The sequence below is a fragment of the Cynocephalus volans genome, chromosome 7, assembly GCF_027409185.1.
Source record: "Cynocephalus volans isolate mCynVol1 chromosome 7, mCynVol1.pri, whole genome shotgun sequence".
NCBI lineage: Eukaryota > Metazoa > Chordata > Mammalia > Dermoptera > Cynocephalidae > Cynocephalus > Cynocephalus volans.
Window position 1 is genome coordinate 131,403,374 of NC_084466.1, and position 17,337 is coordinate 131,420,710.

General features: G+C 38.4%; 1 pseudogene; it reads right to left on the reverse strand.

Annotated features, from left to right (window-relative positions):
- Nucleotides 1-424: 424 nt before the first annotated feature.
- Nucleotides 425-17,337, reverse strand: part of LOC134381784 (cytochrome P450 2C44-like) — a 28,741-nt pseudogene continuing 11,828 nt past the window's right edge.

The window sequence follows — 17,337 nt, forward strand, 5'->3', positions numbered from 1 at the left end:
GTGGCAGAAATCATAAAAGTGCTTTCAACCAGAAATAGAAAAATATACATAGGCCATTACATTGACTTCTCTATTTTAAAAAATGACAGAAAATTAGCCTAACTCCAAAGCCACAGGAAGAGTGGCAGATTGTCCCTGATAAAGGCCTTCTGTGGGCTTGGGCTTGGTTCTGCTGGAGCATGGTTTATAATGTACTGTAAAGGATTTTAAAATATTGTTTGTACCCTTGGTATTGTTTTCAGGACAGAGCTCCGTTTTACGAAGGGATTTGTAGATTTAAAGAAATTTCCATACAGTTTTTAGTAAGTTTCTGTACTCCACAGTGTTTAAAATGAGGAGATAGATTATTTCTAAGGCAGGAGAACTGGAGGGGAGAAGGGGCAACTACTTTGATCTGAATGGTTAAAAGAGAAAATTTCTTCTTTTATCTAGGAATAAGACACAGCTTGTAAGGTGGAGGGATATTGATAAACCCAGTAACAACGGGTTTGATTTCTATTTCCTTTGGCTCCAGCAGGGGTTTCAGAGGCAAGTTTTGCAGCGTGGTGGTGAAGGACAGGAACAGTGCTATGCCGGCCAGGCCATCTCCAACACTGGCCCATTTTCCTGAAAGGAGGAAACACTTCCATTAACTCTCTTCATGTTCAACTACAATATGCCCTAAAAGCCATTGAAAACACTGACCAGAAAGGGAACTTTCATAAACTGCTGGAGGACAATCAATCGGTACAGATTTTCTGGAGGAGTATTTGTCAAAACAGATGAAAACACCCTAAAGAGATTTTTATTCTTCAATTTAGTAATTCTCCTTTTGGGGATTTATCTGCAAGAAATAGATTCACCTGTGAAGGTGTCACTTGCATCATTATTTATGATGTTAATGAATTAGATGAAACCTAGACATCTCCCTGTAATGGATTAGTTAAATAAATCATTGTGCACCTATCATACAATGCAACCTAAAAATGTTAACACGGAAGATTGTTTAATACTACAGGCTTTTAGCATAAAATACTAAGTAAAAGCAGGTTATCAAATAGGTTGCACTGAATGAACCAATTTTTATTTTAAAATTATACATCCTACGAAAGTACTCAGAAAGTTCATGGAAAAATAGAAATAAAAAATAACATGAATTTTTCCACAAACTTTTTGAAACTGCCATGTTTATACCTAGACGTTTGTTTAAAAATATACAGTAAAATATTAACAATGGTTATCTCTATAGAGTGAAATTGCAGATAATTTTTATTTTCTTCTCTTTTTTTGCTTTTCTGCATTTCACCCTCTTTATGTTGAACATTTATTATCATTGTCATTAGAAACAAAACATATTAAATGTTATTTTTGAAAAAACTAATCAAGTGAATGCACAGGATACAAGAAGAAAGAACATGTGCTGACCACTCCCAAATCGTCTTTATTTCCCTTCTGGGAAATGGTCACTGGAAGACAGCCAGCTCTTCGACAGAGACAATGATGTGTGGCGCCCTGAATTTCAGAGGACAAGAAGGAGGAGGTAGTGGCCATGGCTCTTTGATGTCTCTGTTTCTAAGAATCAGAAAATTTGTAACAGTTAACAGAAGAAAAGAGAGGAACCTGTACATTTTGTTTGTGAAAAGCCAATATTACAAAGGGGAGATCAACAGACAAAAGTTTGCAAAAAAAAGTTTGTCATCTGGTAATGTGTGACATCTGAACTGGATTGACTTGATTTTGTTTCTTTAAAAACTGGCCTTATACTGATGATTTACCTGATCCTATTCATGTACAGACTTAAATGGCTCCATGAAGATTTGGGAAGTTTGATTGATTGACTTTGCTATTGTCAGTGGATTTCTTAGCTATGCCACAAATTTAGTGAAGCTAAAAATTGTCCAAAATGTGCATGTGTGTGGTCTGAATGGATTTTTTTGTATTTACAAAGGGAAAAAGGCATGGAGTAGCCTGTTTTCTTGAAGCAGCCATTTTTATCCAGAAAGTGGCCTGGGTCAAACTTCTCTGGGTTGGGAAACTCCTTGCAATCCAACAAGATCAGAGACAGTAATGGGAACAGTCATGCCCCAGAACCAGGAAAGGGAGAGGCAGAGTGCAATGGCACTTATTATGCTTATCTTTGGTTCATAAACAAGGCTAACATTTGTAAATACAGTGGATTTAATAGGATTGGGCACTGTTAAGCTTACCTGGAAGTGACTGTCTCAAGTTATGGCTATTTTACACACACTACCACACAATAGTTTTTATCTAGTAATCAGAGGGTTCTCTGTGGGGAGTCATGTTAGGGTCAATATGCAATAATCAATTGTTGAAAAACTGGGGTTTGCAGCTTATATTGTTTAGACAAGAGCTTTACTGGAGTTGCTACCTCAAATCTGAAAGCTTGCTTTTCCATGATTTTTTTTCTTTCTGGATTCAGGTTCAAGTGGAAGAAAATGAGATCTTTTGAATCCATTGAATTAAACCCCACTTCCCGCACTTGTAAAATGGGTTACAGCCACAACCACCGTCACAACCACCACCACAAGCTTTCCTCATTGCCTCATAAGATTTTTGTGAGGCTTAAATGACAAAATAATAATGATGGTAACTACCATTTATACTTGGATGCTTTACATTTGCCTGACACTGTGCTTAGTTGTTTATAAATCTCACTTAATTCTCATATCAAGTATATCCAGTAGGTGCTTTTTCATTCACATTGTATATATGGGGTAATTGAGGTACAGAAAAGAGAAATAACTTGCTTGAGGTTGTATTTTGGCAAATGGCATAGTTACAAGTTCTGGCTGATCATAAAGTGCCCCTGTTCGAATGAAAGTTTCCTCTCATTTTTATTCTGTATTTCCTTAAACATTATCTGTAATTATTGCCATTGGCAATGCATGCACAAGATATACAATACCAAAAAATGTACAAAAGGGTATAAAGTGAGAATAAGTCTTCCTCCCTTTCCTACACTTGTTGCCTGGTTTCCTTTTCGAAGTAATCACTATTACCAGTTTATAATATATCCTCTGGGAGATATCTTATGTATTAAAAAAAAAAAGAAAACACACACATAGATAACCACCACTGTTTTCATACAAGTGGCAGCATCCTATGGCATTCTGTAGCTAGCTTAGTATTTCACTTTATAGAAATATTAGAACTTTTTAGCAGTCATTTTTAAATGGACATCCAGTTACTTTCCAATCTTGAAATATCAAAAATATTGCTGCAATGAACATTCTCATTTTGGAGAAAATATACACAAATATGAACTCCTAGTAGTGAAACTTGTCTTCAAGTTGCATGTGTGTTTTGAATTTTGATAGATCTTGCCACATTCCCTTCCAAAGAGGCTACATTGATTTACACTATAAGCAAGAATTTGTTTTTTTAACATCCTGCTGACATATCATGACAAGTAAAAACATACTTCTTTATAATTTTTATTTTCAATATATTTTGTGAGTATATTGGTACATGTTTAAAAAGCATTTGCAATTAATTTTACTCAAATTTTAATTTTTACCTTGCACTGTATCTGTTGATTTTGGGGGTTCATTCATACTGACTGTAGTTCATTTTATTTTTCAGGAATTAATCTTTTGCTCTTATGTACTACGCAAAATTTTGTCTCAGTTTGCCATTTGTCTTTTGACTTTGTTTCTTTTTCTAGGCAGATTTTTCTTTTGTGTGTAACCAAACTTATCCAGTTTTAAATTTATAGTCCTCTTGTTTCTCTTTGTGTGTGTGTGTGTATGTGCTAGTAGCATCAACTTATTGAAGTTATGTATCAGTTTGCTCTCCTCGGCTTCATACATGGTCTTAGTTCATACACTGATGTCGTTTTCCTTTTCTTTGCTCAGTGTTAGGAAACCTTTTGTCACTGTGAAATTCTCAAAACTCTTACAGTTTAATAATGTAATGCCTAAAGCTTTTACAGTTTAACATTCTATGTGTCTATATTTAGGCTACCAAGAATAAATTTTCATGTAAGATGTGAGATAGGGATCTATTATTACTTTTTTCCAACTCCCCTCGGAGTTTTCCAACCTCTACCAAATAATCCATATTTTCCCTCTAGGTTAAAAAAAAAAGGATGCCTTTATCATATACTAAGTTTCCATGTATAATTATGTTTATTTCTGGACTTAATTCAGTTGATCTGCCTGCTTAATCAAGAGCTGTATTGCACTGCTTTAATACAGCTTTGTATTATATTTTAATATTTGGTATAACCTGTTCCTGACTATTATTTATTTTTTAATTTTCTATATCAAATTTTTTAATCTGTTAATTCAGTTCCAGGAAAATATCTGGTTGATATTTTCATTGAGATCTTATAAATACATAGATTTATTTTGGGATAACTGCTATCTCCTTACACAAACACAGAATAAGTTTTTTAATTTACTCAAAAATTGTATATCTCTCATTAACTTTTTTTTTTAGGGTTATAAGTGCTTTAGTTTTTTAAAAAATTTATTTATTATTGATTATACATATTTATGGGGTACAGTGTTGACTACCAGCATTTGTGTACAGTGCGTGATGAATACTTCCATTTTCTTTTCTTTCTTTTCTTTTCTTTTTCTTTTTTCTTTTTGGTGTCTGGCCGGTAGGGGGATCCAAACCCTTGACCTTCTAACCAACTGAGCTAACTGGCCAGCCCCTCTCATTAATATTTTCAAGTTTTCTTTCTTTAAATCTTTAAAGTCTTTAAAATTTTAAAATATTTAAAGATCTTTAAAATCTATCAAATTTCTTGTTAAGTTTATTCCTACGTATTCTATCTTTATCATTTTTATTAGTGAAAACTTTTCATTATTTTTTAAAATAGTTCTTTATTTTTATAGAGTGGCAATTGATTTTTTAAATAAGAAATTTGGGGTGATGTCATCAAGATGGCAGAATAGATGCTCCTCACCATCACTCTTCCCCATCATCAACCTATTTACAACTATTAAATAGCAAAGACTGTCAACCCGGGACTGCTGGAGCTCAGGGGAAGAGAAAGGGAGACCTGCAGAGTTTGTGCAAGTGAGAGAAGCCATGGCAAGAGAGAGAAGAAACCACTCTGACCATTTCATGTCCTGCCCTCTCAGGGCTGGCCCTGTGAGATGCAGGAAGAAGCTGCAGCACACATGGAGCAGGAGCCAGCGAAAGCTGCAGCTGGGCCCCTCTGTATGAAGTTGCCTGGAGTCTGCAAGGGAGGAGAGAGCCTCTGGACATTCCATACCAGCCCCTAGGCCAGCAAGACCACTGACAGGGTTCCCGAAGACCCACATAGGAGAGAGGGGCTGCAGCTGACTGAAGAAAGGGACCACCCAGAAGCCAGTGAGTCATTGTGAGGGACTGGTGCATGGCCCACCCTACGGCAAACATTAGGAGTGGGAGAGGGAGGCTGGCCTGCCAGAAGAATATTGGGGTGCAGTGTGGATAGCTGATCTGCCTTCCAGTTGGCACAGACCCAATCAGTGGCGACTGCTCAAGATGGTAGAACTGAAGGGGATGCAGTTTTCTGGAAAGACTCAGTACCCAGCCAGAATTTCCACACAGCCCAGGTATATCTGACCTCACAAGACCCAGAGGTGATTCAAAGGTCAACAATTGAAACCTGAGCCACACAAAAAGCCTTCCCCAGAGAATCAGAGCAAAGCAGCAATTTATCTCAACCACAGGGCTTAAGTGCTGGTCCCCACAGGAAGTTACCCCAATTTTGGAATTGACCAAAACTACCAGACCAAAGTCTGATACTAATGAGTAAAAGTCTAACACTACCAAAGAATACCTATAAAACCTGGAAGAGGTAAGCAGTCCCCTTAAATGCACAGGCATCAATGTAAAGATGCAAAGATTGTGAAGGAAGTAAAATATGACAGCAAAAAAAAAAAAAAAAAAAAAAAAGGAAAAGAAAAAAAGCACCAGCAATGGACCCAGAGAACAGCAGTTTTATGAAATGTCTAACAGAAAATTCAGAATAACCCTCTTAAGGATGTTCAAGGAGTCACAAGAAAACACAGATAAAAAATTAAAGGATATCTGGAAAACAACCCAGGAGCAGAATGAGATACTTGACAAAAGAATTGAATCAATTAAAAAAAATAGAAATTCTAGAAATGAAGAATAGATTATCTGAACTGAGAAACTTGATAGAAAGCTCCAACAGAAGACTCAAACGAGGAAAGAAGCAGTGACCTTGAAGATAAAACACATAAAATTATCCAATCAGAGGAGTGAAAAGAAAAAAATAAGAAAAAATGAAACAGAAATACAGCAAATATGGGACTCCCTCAAGCAGAATAACCTCTGCATAATTAGGATATGCAAAGGATAAGAAAAAGGAAGAGACGTAGAAAACATCTCCAAGAAAATAGTGGCTGAAAATTCCCCAGGTATGGAAAAAGATGACAGTATCCAATTATAGGAATATCAGGTGATGCCAATCAAATTCATTCCAGGGAGGAACATCCCAAGGCACATCATAATCAAATTAACAAAAACCAAAGACAAAGAGTGAATACTGAAAGCAGCAAGAGAAAAGAAACACATAACATTCAATGGAGCCCCAATACATTTCTCAGAGGATTTCTCAGTAGAAACCCTACAGGGCAGAAGAGGGTAGGATGATATATTCAGGGTGCTGAAGGAAAAAGACTGTCAGTCAAGAATTCTGTCTCCCACAAAACTAACCTTCAAATATGAAGGGGAAATAAAGTCTTTCCCAGACAAACAAAAGCTAAGGGAATTAATTCATCAACATTAGACCCGACTTACAAGAAATGCTAAAGAGAGTTGTTCGGGGAGAATTCAAGATGGCGGTGGCTGCGGCGGTTGGCGCGGAGTAGCTGAGGAGGAAAAGGCGGCCACTGGGCCTCAGGCAGCTGGGAAACTTGTGGACCTTCCTCTTGCCATCTCTTAAGGGAGGACCGCTGCTGGTGGCTGGTCGTGGGGGCTGACTGCCACTTTGCCCTCGGCAGGAGAGGCTGCCTCATTTACAGGCCAATAGCTTTGAAGAATGGAACAGGAAAAGAACTGTTTCATAGCTGCAAAAGCGAGTCTCTAAACAGGGAACATGGCGCCAGGGCTGCTGTGGATGCAGACAGGATCCTGGAGGCCGGGGCTGTGCTGAAGGCGGCCAGCTGCCCTATTCATGATTCGAGGTTTCAGGCCGGCATAAAAGAAGATTCCTGGGAGCGCTCTGCGGGACCGAGCAAGCAGCCCGAGGCGGCGGGAACCGAGAACGGGAAAGGCAACAAAGCAGAGGCAGAGTGTGAGTGCCTGGCCTGGCACAGCCCTGTGAGTTACCCCTGGCCCGGCCCTGCTCAGGGGGCTGACGCCCACCCGGCTTCCACCTGCATCACCGGGCCACTCACCGCCCCGGGGCTGCCTCCTTTTTCTCAGGTGGTGGCAGCTCCAGCCCGGCTCGGCTCCTCACTGAGCCTTCCCACTTGCTTGCCCTGGCATGGGGCTTCCCGGGGCCTGCGGGCTGGCCTCCCCTCCCACTCCCTCCGGGATTCTCTGGCGGGGCGGGTGGTGTGGGGCGTCCCCGGCCAGTGTCGGGAGGGCAAGGAAGTATGGGCGGGGCCGACTGTCACTCCACCACACCCTGGACTCTGGTCCCCGGTAAACTTCCTGTTACTGGGAGGCAGATACCATCTCTGCGGCCACCAGTTCGGAAAACGCCTAACCAATTTCTAGTTGGGAATAGTGTGGTAGGAGAGTTCCCAAGTCCACTTAAACCTGCCGGAGAGCTGTCTGCAGGTGGGCACTGGACACGTCCATGCCAGGGGGATACAAAGGTGAACCGTGTACTGTGGGCGCCTCCCCCGAGGAGCTCATGCTCTGCTGTGGGAGATAAGACAAGTACACAAATAACCGCGATACCAGGAGGGAGGTGATAAGTCCCGAGAAAGATCTACACAGTGCTACAAAGGCACCCAGAGAGAACGGTTGTCTGTGCCTAGCAGAAACCTGGTAGACTTCCTGGGCGAGACGGTGCCGAGCAGGGTCTTGAAGGCCAAGCTGATAGATGAGGGTTGCAGAAGACACGTCCCAGCCGAGCCCGGTGCACACAGAGCGGGGAGACGTACGGCCGGGGAGGCGGAGACTCGACAGAAACCACACACCCTGTGGGGTCGCCACTGCATGATCCAACACCCCGGGCCGGCCAGAGCACAGGGAACAGGGAGAAGTCCTGCACGGGAAGTGAAAGCTCAACAGAGATCACACACCCTGTGGTACGTGATCCAGCAGCCCAGCAGAGTCCAAGCTGACCAGAAAGGTGGCTCCCCAGAGAGGCCCAAGACCCGAGGCAACCATACACACAAGGCACTAAAGGCCAACTGAGCAGTCACGGAGGTAGCCATACCAAATTGGCAACCACAGCAACATCTTAGTTAGTCAATAGTCTCAAACCGGTGGACTGTGAAACCCCCTGCCACAATGAATAAACATCAAAAAAAAGATACCAGAAATACAAAAAATCAAGAAAGTACACCACCAAAAGTTAATAAATCTCAAACTCTAGATCCTATAGAACAACAAGCCCTTGAAATGACTGACAAGGAATTTCGAGTGATAATTCTGAGGAAACTGAATGAGATACAAGAAAACTCAGCTAGACATCATGATGAAATGAGGAAAAGTATACAGAACCTGAAAGAGGAAATGTACAAGGAAATCAATGTCCTGAAAAAAAATGTAGCAGAACTTGCTGAACTGAAGAAGTTATTCAGTGAAATAAAAAACACAACAGAGAGTTTAACCAGCAGGCTTGTCGAAGTTGAAGAGAGAACCTCTGAACTTGAAGATGGGCTGTTTGAAATAACACAAGCAGACAAAAAGAAAGAAAAAAGAATCAAAGACATTGAAGAAAATCTGAGAGAGATATCAGACAACCTTAAGCACTCAAATATCTGAGCCATGGGTATTCCAGAAGGGGAGGAAAATGGAGATTCCATTGAAAACATATTCAACAAAATAGTGGCAGAAAACTTCCCAGGTATAGGAAAAATCACAGATCTTCAGATCCAGGAAGCACAACGATCTCCAAACGTATTGAACCCAAAAAGGCCTTCTCCAAGAAATGTTACAGTCAAATGGGCAAAACTCAGAGACAAAGTGAGAATCTTAAAAGCTGCAAGAGAGAAGCGTCAAATCACCTATAAGGGAGCCCCAATCAGGCTAACATCAGACTTTTCATCACAAACCCTAAAAGCTAGAAAGGAATGGGATGATATATTCAAAATACTAAAAGACAAAGATTGCCAGCCAAGAATACTTTACCCTGCAAGGCTATCCTTCCGAAATGAAGGGCAAATAGTATATTTCTCAGACAAACAAAAACTGCGGGAGTTCACTACCACAAGACCACCCTTACAAGAAATCCTCAAGGGAGTACTGGGTTTGGTTCCTGAAAAATAACTACCACTGCCATAAAAACCCAAGAAAAATCTAAACCCACTAGTATAATAAAAATGGCATTCATGAAGAGAAAACAAGCTAACAAAAACACTATCTACAATCTAAGGAACCAACAAACACAGAAAACAAACAGTAAATCAGAAAGCAAGGAACAAAAGACACTTAAGACAACCAAACAACCAATAAAATGCTAGGAATAAATAAACACCTTTCAATAACAACTCTTAATGTAAAAGGCTTAAATTCCCCAATTAAAAGACACAGACTGGCTGACTGGATCAAAAAGCAGGACCCAACTATATGCTGTCTACAAGAGACCCACGTCACCCATAGAGATTCACATAGACTAAGAGTGAAAGGATGGAAAAAGATTTACCATGCAAACAGAAAAGAAAAAAGAGCTGGAGTAGCTATTCCTATATCTGACAAAGTAGACTTTAAACTAAAAACCATAAAAAGAGACAATGAGGGACACTACTTAATGATAAAAGGACTAATCCATCAGGAAGACATAACAATCATAAATATGGACGCACCCAATGTTGGAGCAGCCAGATTTATAAAACAAACTCTATTAGACCTAAAGAAGGAAATAGACACTAATACCATAATAGCAGGGGACCTGAACACCCCACTGTCAATATTAGACAGATCATCTAGGCAAATAATCAGCAGAGAAACACAAGATCTAAACAATACTCTAGACCAATAGGACTTGGCAGATATCTACAGAACATTACATCCAACAACCTCAGAATATTCATTCTTCTGATAAGCACATGGATCATTCACCAGGATAGATCACATATTAGGTCACAAATCAAGTCTCAATAAATTCAAGAAAATTGGAATTATCCCATGTATTTTCTCAGACCACAATGGATTAAAACTAGAAATTAATAACAAACAAAACTCTGGAAACTATACAAACACATGGAAATTAAACAGCATTCTACTTAATGACATATGGGTCCAAGAAGAAATCAAGCAGGAAATCAAAAAATTTATTGAAACTAATGAAAACAATGATACATCATACCAAAACATGTGGGATACTGCAAAAGCAGTATTAAGGGGGAAATTTATTGCATTAAATGCTCACCTCAGAAGAATGGAAAGATGGCCAGTGAACAACCTAACACTTCACCTTAAAGAACTAGAAAAACAAGAACAATCCAAACCTAGTTAGCAGACGGGAAGAAATCATTAAGATCAGAGCAGAACTGAATGAATTTGAAAACCAAAAAACAATTCAAAAGATCAACGAATCAAAAAGTTGGTTTTTTGAAAAGATAAATAAAATTGACAAACCATTAGCATGGCTAACAAAAAAAAGAAGAGAGAAGACTCAAATAACAAAAATTAGAAATGAAAAAGGCGATATTACAACTGATTCATCTGAAATACAAGGAATCATTCGAGACTACTATAAACAACTATACGCCAACAAATTTGAAAATCTGGAAGAAATGGATAAATTTCTGGACACACACAAGCTCCCAAAACTGAACCGTGAAGACGTAGAATATTTGAACAGACCAATAACAATAAAGGAGATTGAAGCTGTTATCAGAAGGCTCCCAACAAAGAAAAGCCCAGGACCAGATGGATTCACAGCAGAATTTTACCAAACATTCAAAGAGGAATTGACACCAATTCTTTACAAACTATTCCAAAAGATTGAAACGAATGCAAATCTCCCAAACTCATTCTATGAAGCAAACATCATCCTGATACCAAAACCAGGTAAAGATATAACCAAAAAAGAAAACTACAGGCCGATATCCTTGATGAATATATATGCAAAAATCCTCACTAAAATACTAGCAAACAGAATACAGCAACACATAGGAAAAATTATTCATCACGATCAAGTGGGATTCATCCCAGGGATGCAAGGTTGGTTCAACATACGCAAATCAATAAATGTGATACACCATATTAATAAACTCAAGCACAAGGACCATATGATCATCTCTATAGATGCTGAAAAAGCATTTGATAAAGTTCAGCACTCATTCATGACAAAGACCCTCTATAAGTTAGGTATAGAGGGAAAGTATCTCAACATAATTAAAGCCATATATGACAAACCCACTGCCAATATCATCCTGAATGGGGAAAAGCTGACATCTTTTCCTTTAAGAACAGGCACTAGACAAGGATGCCCACTCTCACCATTCCTATTCAACATAGTGTTGGAAGTACTAGCCAGAGCAATCAGAGAAGAGAAGGAAATAAAGGGCATCCAGATTGGAAAAGATGAAGTCAAACTGTCCCTGTTTGCAGATGACATGATCCTATATATCGAACAGCCTAAAACCTCTACAAAAAACTGTTGGAATTGATAAATGATTTCAGCACAGTAGCAGGATACAAAATCAACACACAAAAATCAGTAGCATTTCTTTTCTCCAAAAGTGAACATGCAGAAGGAGAAATCAAGAAAGCCTGCCCATTTACAATAGCCACCAAAAAAATAAAATACTTAGGAATTGAGTTAACCAAGGAGGTGAAAAATCTCTATAATGAGAACTACAAACCACTGCTGAGAGAAATTAGAGAGGATACAAGAAGATGGAAAGATATTCCATGCTCTTGGATTGGAAGAATCAACATAGTGAAAATGTCCATACTACCCAAAGTGATATACAAATTCAATGCAATCCCCATCAAAATTCCAAAGACATTTTTCTCAGAAATGGAAAAATCTATTCAGACATTTATATGGAACAATAAAAGACCACGAATAGCCAAAGCAATGCTCAGCAAAAAAAATAAAGCTGGAGGCATAACACTACCTGACTTTAAGCTATACTACAAAGCTATAATAACCAAAACAGTATGGTACTGGCATAAAAACAGACACACTGACCAATGGAATAGAATAGAGAATCCAGAAATCAACCCACACACTTACTGCCATCTGATCTTTGACAAAGGCACGAAGCCTATTCACTGGGGAAGGGACTGCCTCTTCAGCAAGTGGTGCTGGGATAACGGGATATCCATATGCAGGAGAATGAAACTAGATCCATACCTCTCACCGTATACTAAAATCAACTCAAAATGGATTAAGGATTTAAATATACACCCTGAGACAATAAAACTTCTTAAAGAAAACATAGGAGAAACACTTCAGGAAATAGGACTGGGCACAGACTTCATGAATACGACCCCAAAAGCACGGGCAACCAAAGGAAAAATAAACAAATGGGATTATATCAAACTAAAAAGCTTCTGCACAGCAAAAGAAACAATTAAAAGAGTTAAAAGACAACCAACAGAGTGGGAGAAAATATTTGCAAAATATACATCTGACAAAGGATTAATATCCAGAATATATAAGGAACTCAAACAACTTTACAAGAAGAAAACAAGCAACCCAATTAAAAAATGGGCAAAAGAGCTAAGTAGGCATTTCTCTAAGGAAGATATACAAATGGCCAACAGACATATGAAAAAATGCTCAACATCACTCAGCATCCGGGAAATGCAAATCAAAACCACATTGAGATACCATCTAACCCCAGTTAGGATGGCTAAAATCCAAAAGACTATGAACGATAAATGCTGGCGAGGCTGCGGAGAAAAAGGGACTCTCATACATTGTTGGTGGGACTGCAAAATGGTGCAGCCTCTATGGAAAATGGTATGGAGGTTCCTTAAACAATTGCAAATAGATCTACCATACGACCCAGCCATCCCACTGTTGGGAATATACCCAGAGGAATGGAAATCATCAAGTCGAAGGTATACCTGTTCCCCAATGTTCATCGCAGCACTCTTTACAATAGCCAAGAGTTGGAACCAGCCCAAATGCCCATCATCAGATGAGTGGATACGGAAAATGTGGTACATCTACACAATGGAATACTACTCAGCTATAAAAACGAATGAAATACTGCCATTTGCAACAACATGGATGGACCTTGAGAGAATTATATTAAGTGAAACATGTCAGGCACAGAAAGAGAAATACCACATGTTCTCACTTATTGGAGGGAGCTAAAAATTAATATATAAATTCACACACACACATACACACACACACACACAAACCGGGGGGGGGGGGAAGAAGATATAACAACCACAATTATTTGAAGTTGATACAACAAGCAAACAGAAAGGACATTGTTGGGGGGAGGGGGGAGGGAGAAGGGAGGGAGGTTTTGGTGATGGGGAGCATTAATCAGCTACAATGTATATCGACAAAATAAAATTTAAAAAAAAAAAAAAAAGCAAAGTGCCAGAAGCGGAAAAAAAAAAAAAAAAAAGTTGGTTTTTTGAAAAGATAAACAAAATTGACAGACCATTAGCATGGCTAACAAAAAAAAAGAAGAGAGAAGACTCAAATAACAAAAATTGGAAATGAAAAAGGCGATATTACAACTGATTCATCTGAAATACAAGGAATCATTTGAGACTACTATAAACAAATATATGCCAATAAATTTGAAAATCTGGAGGAAATGGATAAATTTCTGGACACACACAAGCTCCCAAAACTGAACCATGAAGATGTAGAAAATTTGAACAGACCAATAACAATAAAGGAGATTGAAGCTGTTATCAGAAGGCTCCCAACAAAGAAAAGCCCAGGACCAGATGGATTCACAGCAGAATTTTACCAAACATTCAAAGAGGAATTGACACCAATTCTTTACAAACTATTGCAAAAGATTGAAACAGACGCAAATCTCCCAAACTCATTCTATGAAGCAAACATCATCCTGATACCAAAACCAGGTAAAGATATAACCAAAAAAGAAAACTACAGGCCAATATCCTTGATGAATATAGATGCAAAAATCCTCACTAAAATACTAGCAAACAGAATACAGCAACACATACGAAAAATTATTCACCACGATCAAGTGGGATTCATCCCAGGGATGCAAGGTTGGTTCAACATACGCAAATCAATAAATGTGATACACCATATTAATAAAGTCAAACACAAGGACCATATGATCATCTCTATAGATGCTGAAAAAGCATTTGATAAACTTCAGCACTCATTCATGACAAAGACCCTCTATAAGTTAGGTATAGAGGGAAAGTATCTCAACATAATTAAAGCCATATATGACAAACCCACTGCCAATATCATACTGAATGGGAAAAAGCTGAAATCCTTTCCTTTAAGAACAGGAACTAGACAAGGATGCCCACTCTCACCACTCCTATTCAACATAGTGTTGGAAGTACTAGCCAGAGCAATCAGAGAAGAGAAGGAAATAAAGGGCATCCAGATTGGAAAAGATGAAGTCAAACTGTCCCTGTTTGCAGATGACATGATCCTATATATCGAACAGCCTAAAACCTCTACAAAAAAACTGTTGGAATTGATAAATGATTTCAGCACAGTAGCAGGATACAAAATCAACACACAAAAATCAGTAGCATTTCTTTTCTCCGATAGTGAACATGCAGAAAGAGAAATCACGAAAGCCTGTGCATTTACAATAGCCACCAAAAAAATAAAATACTTAGGAATTGAGTTAACCAAGGAGGTGAAAAATCTCTATAATGAGAACTACAAACCACTGCTGAGAGAAATTAGAGAGGATACAAGAAGATGGAAAGATATCCCATGCTCTTGGATTGGAAGAACCAACATAGTGAAAATGTCCATACTACCCAAAGTGATATACAAATTCAATGCAATACGCATCAAAATTCCAATGACATTTTTCTCAGAAATGGAAAAACTATCCAGACATTCATATGGAATAATAAAAGACCACACATAGCCAAAGCAATGCTCAGCAAAAAAAATAAAGCTGGAGGCATAACACTATCTGACTTTAAGCTATACTACAAAGCTATAATAACCAAAACAGTATGGTACTGGCATAAAAACAGACACACTGATCAATGGAATAGAATAGAGAATCCAGAAATCAACCCACACCCTTACTGCCATCTGATCTTTGACAAAGACACCAAGCCTATTCAATGTGGAAGGGACTGCCTCTTCAGCAAATGGTGCTGGGATAACGGGATATCCATATGCAGGAGAATGAAACTAGATCCATACCTCTCACCGTATACTAAAATCAACTCAAAATGGATTAAGGATTTAAATATACACCCTGAAACAATAAAACTTCTTAAAGAAAACATAGGAGAAACACTTCAGGAAATAAGACTGGGCACAGACTTCATGAATACAACCCCAAAAGCACGGGCAACCAAAGAAAAAATAAACAAATGGGATTATATCAAACTGAAAAGCTTCTGCACAGCAAAAGAAACAATTAACAGAGTTAAAAGACAACCAACAGAGTGGGAGAAAATATTTGCAAAATATACATCTGACAAAGGATTAATATCCAGAATATATAAGGAACTCAAACAACTTTACAAGAAGAAAACAAGCAACCCAATTAAAAAATGGGCAAAAGAGCTAAGTAGGCATTTCTCTAAGGAAGATATCCAAATGGCCAACAGACATATGAAAAAATGCTCAACATCACTCAGCATCCGGGAAATGCAAATCAAAACCACATTGAGATACCATCTAACCCCAGTTAGGATGGCTAAAATCCAAAAGACTGTGAACGATAAATGCTGGCGAGGTTGCGGAGAAAAAGGAACTCTCATACATTGTTGGTGGGACTGCAAAATGGTGCAGCCTCTATGGAAAATGGTATGGAGGTTCCTCAAACAACTGCAGATAGATCTACCATAGGACCCAGCCATCCCACTGTTGGGAATATACCCAGAGGAATGGAAATCATCAAGTCGAAGGTATACCTGTTCCCCAATGTTCATCGCAGCACTCTTTACAATAGCCAAGAGTTGGAACCAGCCCAAATGTCCATCATCGGATGAGTGGATATGGAAAATGTGGTACATCTACACAATGGAATACTACTCAGCTATAATAACGAATGAAATACTGCCATTTGCAACATGGATGGACTTTGAGAGAATTATATTAAGTGAAAGACATCAGGCACAGAAAGAGAAATACCACATGTTGTCACTTATTGGTGGGAGCTAAAAATAAATAAATAAATTCACACACACACACACAAAATCAAGCCGGGGTGGGGGGGGGGGAAGAAGACATAACAACTACAATTCCTTGAAATTGATACGACAAGCAAACAGAAAGGACATTGTTGGGTGGGAGGGAGGAGAAGAAGGAGGGAGGGAGGTTTCGGTAATGGGCCATAATAATCAACCACATTGTATATCGACAAGATAAAAATTTTTTAAAAGAAAAAAAGTAAAATAAATAAATAAATAAATAAAAATAAAAATCTGTCATGTCAACTACCTTATCTGACCACAATGGAACAAAACTATAAATCAAAAACAAAAGGGACACTAGAAACTGTACAAATACATGGAAATTAAACAATATGCTCTTAAACAATGAATGAGTCAAAGAAGAAATCAAGAAGGAAATAAAAAAATCCTGGAGACAAATGAAAATGAAAACACAACATACCAGAACCTATGGGTTCTGAACAGAAAATGCAGTTCTAAGAGTGAAGCTTATAGCAAAAAATGCCTAAATCAAAAAAGAAGAAAGACTCCAAATAAACAACAAATAAACACCTCAAGGAGCTGGAAAAACAAGAGTAAACCAAACCCCAAATCAGTAGAAGGAGAGAAATACAAAGGTCAGAGCAGAAATAAATGAATTAGAGATTAAAAAACAATGCAAAAAAATTACAAAAGATCAGTGAAACAGAGAGGTTTTTTAAAAAGATAAACAAAATTGATAAACCTTTAGCTAGACTGACAAAGAAAAAAAGAGAACATCCAAATAAAATCAGAAATGAAAAGGGGGACATTATAACTGATATCACAGAAATATACAAGGGTTCATAAGAGACTACTATGAACAACTATATGCAAACAAACTGGAAAACCTAAAAGAAATGGATAGATTCCTGGACACAT